The sequence below is a fragment of the Leptonychotes weddellii genome, chromosome 1 (assembly GCF_054177405.1).
Source record: "Leptonychotes weddellii isolate Sample4059 chromosome 1, ASM5417740v2, whole genome shotgun sequence".
Lineage (NCBI taxonomy): Eukaryota > Metazoa > Chordata > Mammalia > Carnivora > Phocidae > Leptonychotes > Leptonychotes weddellii.
In genome coordinates, this window is record NC_138369.1 from 42739956 (window position 1) to 42750641 (window position 10686).

Sequence of the window (10686 nt, forward strand, 5' to 3'; positions counted from 1 at the left end):
GTTGGCCTGGTGGTGGGTATTGAGGAGGGCACGTTCTGCATGGAGCACTGGGTGTTGTGCTCGAACAATGAATCATGGAACACTTCATCTAGAACTAATGATGTAATGTATGGGGATTAACATAAGAATAAAAAAAAATGATAAAAAAAAAAAAAGAGTAAAATGAGAATCAAAGATGTGTTGAAGTGGTCAAAAATAAATAAATAATTGAAACAAAATAAAACCCAGTATGATAGTGCACTACAACAGAGGGAGATAACTTGTTTTGCCCTGTTCCTCAGACCACCCCTGGAATATGCCTAACTGCAGTAAGTTCTAAAGGCCTTTGCACACCATTAGCAAACCACTGGAAAATAAAATATATCTAGGTAAGAGTGTCTGGATTGGGGAAGTTGACCAAAAATTTCAAATGCTCTATAGGAAACAGTGGGGGAAATGCAATTTTTTAAAAATTCAAGTAGTGGTTCTCAACTGGCAATGATTTTGCCCTCCAGAGGACATTTGTCAATGTCTGGAGACATTTTCATGACCACAACTGGGTGTGCAACTGACATCCTAGTACACAGAGGCCAGCCTACAATGCACAGGATCGTGCTCCCAGTAAGAATGATCCAGACCAAAATGGCAATAGTGCTGAGGTTGAGAAATCCTAAATCAGACCCAAAGAAGGCAGAGATCTACTTAATAAAATGAATACTATTCTTTGAGAACTATGCAAATATGGAATCAGGTGTTCCATAAGAAATGAGTTTTGTGGATCACTGCATCGAAAACTGGTGATGTACTGTATGTTGACTAACAACATAATTAAATTAAATTTAAAAAATAAGAAGAAGAAATGAATTTTGTGTTGCAGGACAATTCCAGAGAGAAACTATAACGTCATCATGGATATTCCAGAGGAGACCCGTATCCTGAACTATAAGTGATTCTCAAACATGTACGGGAAGCTGCATGGAGTGGCCTGTGAGTGTTCATCCAGTTTAAGGATGAAGAAATATCAGAAGTCAAGTGACTTAGGTGCAATCCCATAGTACTCTGCAAGCAGAGTTAAAATTAAAATTCATAGCTATGGAATCTTCTATGGAATGGAGAAAATACATCTTTGATCTCTCTCCTTTGGCAGATACAATAACTTAACTGAATAGGAAGTAAAAATAATGTGATCATTATTTATAATTATTGCATCTGCCATTTTTGAGCACTTCCTCCTAACCCCTCTGCATGTCTTAGATAATCCTCTCAAACAAGAGTGGAGAGCACAAACAAGAATGAACTGATGACAACCTCTGAAGCAGCTACTATTATGACAACCATTTCTCAGATGAGGACACTGAGGCTTACTGAGAGTAATTAATTGGCTCAAGGTCATTCAGCCAGGACTTGGCAGAGCTGGGATGAGAGCCCAGCCCACCGGATAAGTCCATGTTCCCTCCTGTGTGTTCCAGCTACATGAACGAAAGCAGCACCAGAAGATCCTGTTAATGAAGACCAAGTAAAGCATTGATGGCGCTGTTTGGACACTGCAACATAGTTAAATGCTAGAAATTATCTTTCCTGAAAAAAATCCTTGCTGATGAAAATTCACCATGCTTCATCCTTCTGTCAGCACAACCAGAAGACTCAACTGAGGTCAGACTCTTGGTCTCCCTGGGCCTAAACTTCATGGTTTATAAAACAGGTTGATGACCTGTGAGTATGTGCAGCCTGTTGCAAGTACTAAGATCATGTTTATCAGGCAGGGTCCCAACAGGAAACAGATGCAACACTCAAGAACATGTCAAAGAGGGATTTACAAAGGGATTCATTCCAAATCTCAAGGGACAGTGCAGGAACCTGGGCTAATAGCAGTGGAGTGGTCTGGATGCTTGGAAACTGAAGGATGAATGGAGAAACAGGCTCCAGAACATGGAAGCCAACACAGTCATGTAGAACGTTGGGCACACAGGGGACTGAGTCTGTGTCACAGCTGACTACATAGGGATGGAGGAAGTCGAGAGGATAAACACCCCGACCTTGCTCTTCTCCCTTCCCACCCCATCTCTTGCTGGGGCTCCCCATTGGCCAAACCCCACAGAAGGGACAGGAAGGGTAGCCTGTTGGTGATCTTTCCAGAGATCACCTCCCAGGGGCAGAGAGACAAGAAGATGAGAGAGGGGACATGGAGGGACAAAGGGATACTGTCAGTCAGATATAATGGAGCCCTACAACACATGAAGAATGTGCAGCCTCACCAGGATCAGAAGGGAAAAAAATTTAAGTATTTTTCAAATTCGGAAGAAATATTTTAAGATAATATCAAGTGTAAGTGGCTTTGATGAAACGGGCATACTTATTATAGCTGATTGAGGTAAAGATGTTCCTTGTATCTGTAAGGCAGTTTGGAAAAAGCAACAAGAAGTATTAAAATATCCTTGCCCTTTGATCATTATTTCCACCGATATACCTACAGATATTCTAGACTATTCACTGTAGCATTATTTATAAAAGTGAAAAGCTGTAAGATTAAATGTCTAACATTAGGGCTTTGGTTAAATAAATTATAGTATATTCCTATGATAGAAAACTCCATGACCATATTGCGGGAGGCTGTTTAACGATAAAACAAAATGTTCAAGATATAATATTAATGACAAAAAATCAAGTTATAAAACATATGCCATGAAACCAAATCCTTTTAATATATTCTGCATGTATATCGGATTACATCTGAATTCAATCAGGAAGGAAGTACATCAAAATATTAGCTATAACAAATTACTTCTGAGTCATGGGATTTGGGGTGATTCTTATCCCCTGTTAGCTGAGACAACAGGAAAAAGAGAAAGGAAAATAAGTGCCAGGCATTGGTATGCCTCAAATCAGCAAGAAAATCAAGGTTTTAAATTTCAGATGAAAACACTGTGCCATTCCCTAATGCCCTTAAGTCCTATCAGAGAACTCAAACAGGGAAGGCAATAGGGGTGCTCCAGAGTCCCCTTTCCTAGTCAAGAAAGACAAGATTCTGAAAATGAATAAAACTTACAAGTCAAGTATCTATTATTTCTTTTTTTTTTAAGATTTTTTTATTTATTTGCGAGAGAGAGAATGAGAGACAGAGAGCACGAGAGGGAAGAGGGCAGAGGGAGAAGCAGACCCCCCGCCAAGCAGGGAGCCCGATGCGGCACTCAATCCCGGGACTCCAGGATCATGACCTGAGCCGAAGGCAGTCGCCTAACCAACTGAGCCACCCAGGCGCCCGAAGTATCTATTATTTCTTAATGTAGCGATTGAAAGTCAAGCTTTAGTTACTTTAAACAATAAACCCTAAAGTGAATGGCTCTATCAAAATGCACACCTACCCACTCTCATGAAGTGACACCGTTTACCATTTGCTGGTCCCAAAAGCTATGACAACAGTTTCTTAGAGACAAGAAAACCCAGTTTACCAAACTCTTCCACATAAGCACTTCCTGTACATATCCCATATTCGTCTCCACGTTTATGGGGAAGGAGCGAGATGCAAAGTCGCTAGCACAGCCGCTGGTTGATAGGAGATGGAGCGCCACTGAGCTCTGCTACAACCTGGAGGGCCCACGGCATTGCTCTAATGTTGCAGATGAGGAAAGGGAGACCCAGAGTGGTGAGTCTTCTCACCCAAGGTTACACAGGAGATGATGACTTGAGCCCGAGAACAGTGAGGCATTTTCTTTCAAGCAGCCTCTCTCCAGACAGCTGAATGAGCCTGAAGCAAATGCAAGGCCAAGAAGCCCCGGAGGAATGGAGACCCTCACACACAGCTTCCCGCGAGGGCACCTACACGTAAGAGCCTTAAACTGGGCATGCTCTTGGTTCTGCATTTCATTTCTCGAAATTCATCCCAAGGGAATCCTCGAAGAGGCATACAACTATTCATGTACAGAGACATCGAGGACAGTTGTTTCTAAGAGCAAAAGAGCAGAAAACAACACAAATGCCCAACAAGCAGGGGATGGTTAATGAAAGGGTGGTGTAACCATGGAACGGGATACCGTGTAGCCATTTTAAATGCTTTCAAAGAATACCCAGTGGCATGGGAAAATGCTCACATTCTAATGCTGAATGAAAAAAACAATTTGACAAAGATGACAAATTGTAATCCGCAAGGACAAATATAAAATGATGATTTCAAAGAAAAATGACTGTTTCTTGCAGCCTCTAAATAAACACTGGGAGGACTTCTTTCTTTTTCAAAATAAAACAGCTTCGACTCTTGAAGAGCCTTTTCTACTGACCTCTATCTTCAAAGCAGTTCAAAAAAACTACATTTTTTTAGTTATAGCATTGCTTCTGATCACAATTGTAATACATGCACAAAGCAGAAAACTTAAGAAAATAGAAAAACAAAAAGTAAACAAAAGTACAAAAAACTTTCACATATACCTTACCCAACCTGTGCCCTTAAGATAGCCAGTTAATAGTTTTGTCCAAAACTCTCCCCTTTTTCTCCCAAGCTATGGTCGCTCTTTTTTTTTTTAAGATTTTATTTATTTATTTGAGAGAGAATGTGTGTGAGAGACAGAGAGAGAGAGCCTGAGTGGTGGGGAGGGGCAGAGAGAGAGGCAGAAGCAGACTCCCCACTGAGCAAGGAGCCCGACGTGGGGCTCAATCCCAGGACCCTGAGATCATGACTGAGCTGAAGGCAGACCCTTAACCAACTGAGCCACCCAGGAGCCCCTCCCAAGATACGGTCTCTCTTAGCCAAGGCTTTAAGTTCTGTAATTAGTATATATATTACTGTATAAACAGAAAATCAAAATATTCCTTAACTCTACAAACATATTTTGTGTCTTCTTCTTTCTTTTGTTGTTCAAAAATAACAGCAACATTATCTTGACAATAGCCAGATCTCTAAGGTCCTACAAACCTCACATTCAGCATACAGAAATTGCTTAGAAACTTACATTATCTCTACCCCCTCCCTCCACAAACTCAAAAGTATAGAATCAGCCACTCTTCACAATCCCAGTGCAGCTCTTTCTGCCCCCGGTCCTGTCCCCATGCTATAATAAAAGCATCTCTTTGCAGCAAAAAAAAGGAACTAAATTTAAAAAGCAAATAAACCCAATCAACCCACCAAAACTATTGACCATCCTTTCCTTCCCCAAGCATCATGGGGAATTCTTTTTGCCCAACAATGAGTAAATGAATAAATACAAAAATTAAGTCTGAATTAATGAATGCATGCCAAGTAAATGTTCCCTGGCCTGGAAAAGAGAGTATGAAGCTGTCTGCTAAGCTACCTTCTGGCCTATAAACAATTAACAACAACATGACATAAGGCAGAGTTGCCATCAGCTCTTGTCTGACTTGCTATAGAAATATCTGAACCCCTTTTTGCAATCTTCAGTTTGCTAGGCATAATTTACTCCTTGTAGCACTTTATTTTTTTTTTCACCTAATGGGTTTTAAACTATTCAGCTTCTAAGTGTTCATTTTGAGTGAGGCAAAAAATATTTGGCAATTTGGCAAATTTGGCAACAAGGCCTGATTGTCTTCAACTCACTGGAGGTGCTCTCTGCCTTTGGTACTGCCCGTGGTATCCCTGGGCCCTCTGAGCTGGCCAGGGTTTTCTCCATTATATCCTGCTGCTTCTGTGGAGACAAGGACAGACACCTACAGACCGGGTTACCACTCTCCTAGCCATTTCCATTCCACGGAGACTACTCATTCTTATCTTGCTCATAAAGATCAAAGTATTAGAACACAGAGTTCTTCTGGTGTCATTTTGCTCATGGTCTTCTCTGATGATAAATGGCAGAGAGACTGAGCAAAGACATGATCCCTCTTTTGCAAGCTCAATGTTACACTAAGAGACAGATATTCTTTGATAACTCTCATGATTATCATTAAGCATTCATTATTCATTCATTCACTTAATAAATCCATATTAAGAGCCTACCATACTAAGCCCAATGTAATGAGATAGTAAAATAACAGGTAAGGAGGCAAACATGAGCTCTGTCTTTTCTTTTTAAAGTTTTTTTTTATTTATTCATGAGAGACACAGAGAGAGGCAGAGGGAGAAGCAGGCCCCCTGTGGAGCAGGGAGCCAGATGTGGGACTTGATCCCAGGACCCAGGGATCATGACCTGAGCTGAAGGCAGATGCTTAACTGACTGAGTCACCCTGGCACCCAGAGCTCTGTCTTCATGAAGCTCCCAGGCCAGGGGAAGAAACAATGAGGAAATAAGGAAATAATCAGATTCTCAGATAGAAAACAACAGGACAGATACTGGGTGTTCAGGGAAGGCTGTATGACAAATCATGATGCTCAGATCCTCCTTCAAAGCAGGATTTCATGCCTGGGAGTAATGTCAGCTCTTGGCCTTCAGCTATCAACCCTCTCAGGGATGGCCTCAGCTGCAACACTCCCCAACATCACATCCTTCCCGGTGGGAAGGGAAACCCCCAATTAAGGCTGATTCATGAGAGAGTATAAAGGCCTGGCCATGGCTACGAGCTAGAAGAAGCACTGTCATTCTAGATCCAGAGCTCCCTGTGTGGTCAGCCAGGGGCTGTGCCTGGCCTGCATTCTTCCATGTCTCCCTCTGCCCACACGGTCTCCATCCCCACCCTCCCATAGTAGGTTACGCTAAGAGCCCCCATAAGAAACACCATTCATGCTAAATTCCATCTCAGTGTCTTCCTGGGAAAGGTAAAAGTTGATGCTTGAAGATGAGCAGGAGCCAGCCATATGAAGAGGCAAAGGAAGCGATTCAGATTGGGGGAATATCAAGTCCCAAGTCACTGAGGCATGAGCTTGTTGGCACAGTTAAGGACCAGAGAGGTGTCGCAAGTGTTAGGGACACAGTTAGCAATCCAGGTGGTTAGGACATGGAATCAGAGAAGCAGAAAAGGGCCACACCAGGAAGGGATCTGTAGAACATGACAAGGGGCTTGGATTTCATTCCGTATGTAGGGAAAGATAAAAGAAGGGTTGTATGCCAAGAAGCAACAAGATCTAATGTTTATTTTTAAAAGATGACTCCAGTGGCTTGCTCTTTGCAAGACTGTTGTAAGCAGTAGGAATACCTAGAGGCATAAATAAATCTCTATTCAAGCTGTCCCAATATATGACTTTGGACAGATAGCAATTCCTTAAGATTTGTTCAAAAGATAACTTTGCAAGGTAACAAAGGGGGAAATGCCTAGTAACTAATGAACACCTACCATGTGCTAGCCCTAACATAGCTTTCCACAGGGGCGCCTGGGTGTCTCAGTCATTAAGCGTCTGCCTTCGGCTCAGGTCATGATCCTAGTGTCCTGGGATCGAGCCCCACATCAGGCTCCCTGCTCAGCGGGAAGCCTGCTTCTCTATCTGCCTCTCCCACTCACCCTGCTTGTGTTCCCTCTCTCGCTGTGTCTGTCTCTGTCAAAAAAATAAATAAAATCTTAAAAAAAAAAAACATAGCTTTCCATATAGGCATAACATAATTACTTCATGTAGCAGAGACAGGAATGGGGACAAAGAGAAAGCAAGAAAGTGGCCTAAATTCACACAAATAGTTAAAGAAAGACTAGGGGTGTGAATCCAGTTCTCCTGGCTCCATAGCAAATTACTTCCTCTTTATAAGTATTATAGTATTATAACTATATATTATATATATTCTTATTTTATGTGATTATGGTGCTATATGGGTATAATACAATGAGTATTATAAGATGTTATATCTATTGTAAAGCCAATGAATGAAAATCACAGGCATTTAAATGACCAGTTGCTGCTGTAATCCCCCAACCTACTGAATAGCTGCACCTGCTCTCAAATAATCTCCTTAGAGGGTCTTAGAGGAAAAAGGAAGAGACCAAATGCAGTTTGATGGCATCCAAACTCTGTTTTATGTCCTGAAGAATTGTTGGCTCCTTCCCCCCCGAGAAGAACCCCCCAGAATGTTTCATGAGAAGGGCCTTCCCTTGCAGGTTGCTGACTGAAGGCACAAATCCATGTGTATGAATCCAATTACCAGTCAACCTTGGCTGTTTCGTGTCTCCTACAATCCCACCCATTGTAATTCAGTGTAAGAGGCTGAACTTTCAAGAGTGTCTCCCTCTGCTATCCCTTGATCTGGAACAGGATAGCAAGGCAAATGCCTGCAGTTGAAGGGCTTTTATAGTGTGGTGATGTGAAGGTCAGGAGAATGTAACTTGCTCCCTTTCCCCTCCTTCCTAGGCTTGCACAATGAAGATTTCCAACACAAATAATATAAAAGGGCAAAGGCAAGATGAATGCCCTCTCTTCTTAAACACTTCTGAGATAAACCAAGGTGCATTATATTATTTCAGGGAGTAAGATTCCTGCAACAACATAAAAGGGCATAATAGGAGAATTCCAGCCCCACCTCCTCCCCCGAGGAAACCCAATCAATACACGCTCTTTTCTTTACTAGACTATTACTTTTCCTGTGTTCTGCCTTTGTTTTCTTTTTACCAGAACTGCACCTAAAAGCATGAGCAGGTCCATCTCAATGTTTCAAATAGTTTCTTTTTTCTTTCTTCTTTTCTTTCTTTCTTTCTTTTTTTTTTTTTTTTTAGAGAGAGAGAGAGAGCATACATGTGAGTTAGGGTGGAGTGGCAGAAGGAGAGAGAGAATCTCAAGCAGGCTCCATGCCCAGGGCAAAGCCCAATGTGGGGCTTGCTGTCATGACCTAAGCCAAAATCAAGAGTTGGATGTTTAACTGACTGAGGCACCAAGGTGCCCCTCAAATAGTTTCAAAGTCATCATTAATTACGCCAAACAATACAAAACAAAAACCTTGTCAATTTTTGCCATTCTAACTGGTGTAAGGTGGTATCTTAATGTGGTTTTGATTTGAATTTCCCTGATGGCTAATGATGATGAACATTTTTTCATGTGTCTGTTAGCCATTTGTATGTCTTCTTTGGAGAAGTGTCTGTTCATGTCTTCTGCCCATTTTTTGACTGGATTATTTGTTTTTTGGGTGTTGAGTTTGAGTTCTTTATAGATCTTGGAAATCAGCTCTTTGTCTGTAGTGTCATTTGCAAATATCTTCTCCCATTCTGTGGGTTGCCTCTTTGTTTTGTTGACTGTTTCCTTTGCTGTGCAGAAGCTTTCTATCTTGATGAAGTCCCAAAAGTTCATTTTTGCTTTTGTTTCAGTGGCCTTTGGAGATGTATCTTGAAAGAAGTTGCTGTGGCCGATGTCCGAGAGGTTACTGCCTATGTTCTCCTCTAGGATTTTGGTGGATTCTTGTCTCACATTGAGGTCTTTCATCCATTTTGAGTTTATCTTTGTGTATGGTGTTAGAGAATGGTCGAGTTTCATTCTTCTGCATGTGGCTGTCCAATTTTCTCAGCACCATTTACTGAAGAGACTGTCTTTTTTCCATTGCATGTTTTTTCCTGCTTTGTCGAAGATTATTTGACCATAGAGTTGAGGGTCCATTTCTGGGCTCTCTACTCTGTTCCAATGATCTATGTGTCTGTTTTTGTGCCAGTACCATGCTGTCTTGGTGATCACTGCTTCGTAATATAGCTTGAAATTGGGCAATGTGATGCCCCCAGCTTTGTTTTTCTTTTTCAACATTTCCTTGGCGATTCAGGGTCTTTTCTGATTCCATACAAATTTTAGGATTGCAACAAATGTTGGAGAAGTTGTGGAGAAAGGGGAACCCTCTCACACTGTTGGTAGGAATGCAAGTTAGTACAGCCATTTTGGAAAACAGTGTGGAGATTCCTCAAATAATTAAAAATAGAGCTACCCTATGACCCAGCAATTACACTACTGGGTATTTACCCCAAAGACAGAGATGTAGTGAAAAGAAGGACCATATGCACCCCAATGTTCATAGCAGCAATGTCCACAATAGTCAAACTGTGGAAAGAGCCGAGATGACCTTCAACAGACGAATGGATAAAGAAGATGTGGTCCATATATACAATAGAATATTACTCAGCCATCAGAAAGAATGAATACCCAACTTTTATATCAACATGGATGGGACTGGAGGAGATTATGCTAAGTGAAATAAGTCAAGCAGAGAAAGTCAATTATATGGTTTCACTTATTTGTGGAACATAAGGAATAGCATGGAGGACATTAGGAGAAGGAAGGGAAAAATGAGGGGATGGAAATCAGAAGGAGAGATGAACCATGAGAGACTATGGACTCTGAGAAACAAACTGAGGGTTATAGAGGGAGTGGGAGAATGGGTTAGCCCTATGATGGGCATTAAGGAGGACACGTACTGCATGGAGCACTGGGCGTTGTATGAAAACAATGAATCGTGGATCACTGCATCGAAAACTGGTGACGTATTGTATGGTGACTAACATAACATAATAAAATTAAATTAAAAAAAAAAAAACCTTGAGGCAGCTTAAAGTAGAATATACACAGAGAAGAAAAGTAAAAAAAAAAGTGCTTAAATCAAAGTAAAAAGTCAAGAACCAAGAAGCAACCATTTTCAGCTCGCTGAGATTTTTTTTTTAATTTTATTATGTTATGTTAATCACCATACATTACATCATTAGTTTTTGATGTAGTGTTCCATGATTCATTGTTTGTGTATAACACCCAGTGCTCCATTCAATACGTGCCCTCTTTAATACCCATCACCAGGCTAACCCATCCCCCCACCCCCCTCCCCTCTAGAACCCTCAATTTGTTTCTCAGAGTCCATAGTCTCTCATGGTTCGTCTCCCCCT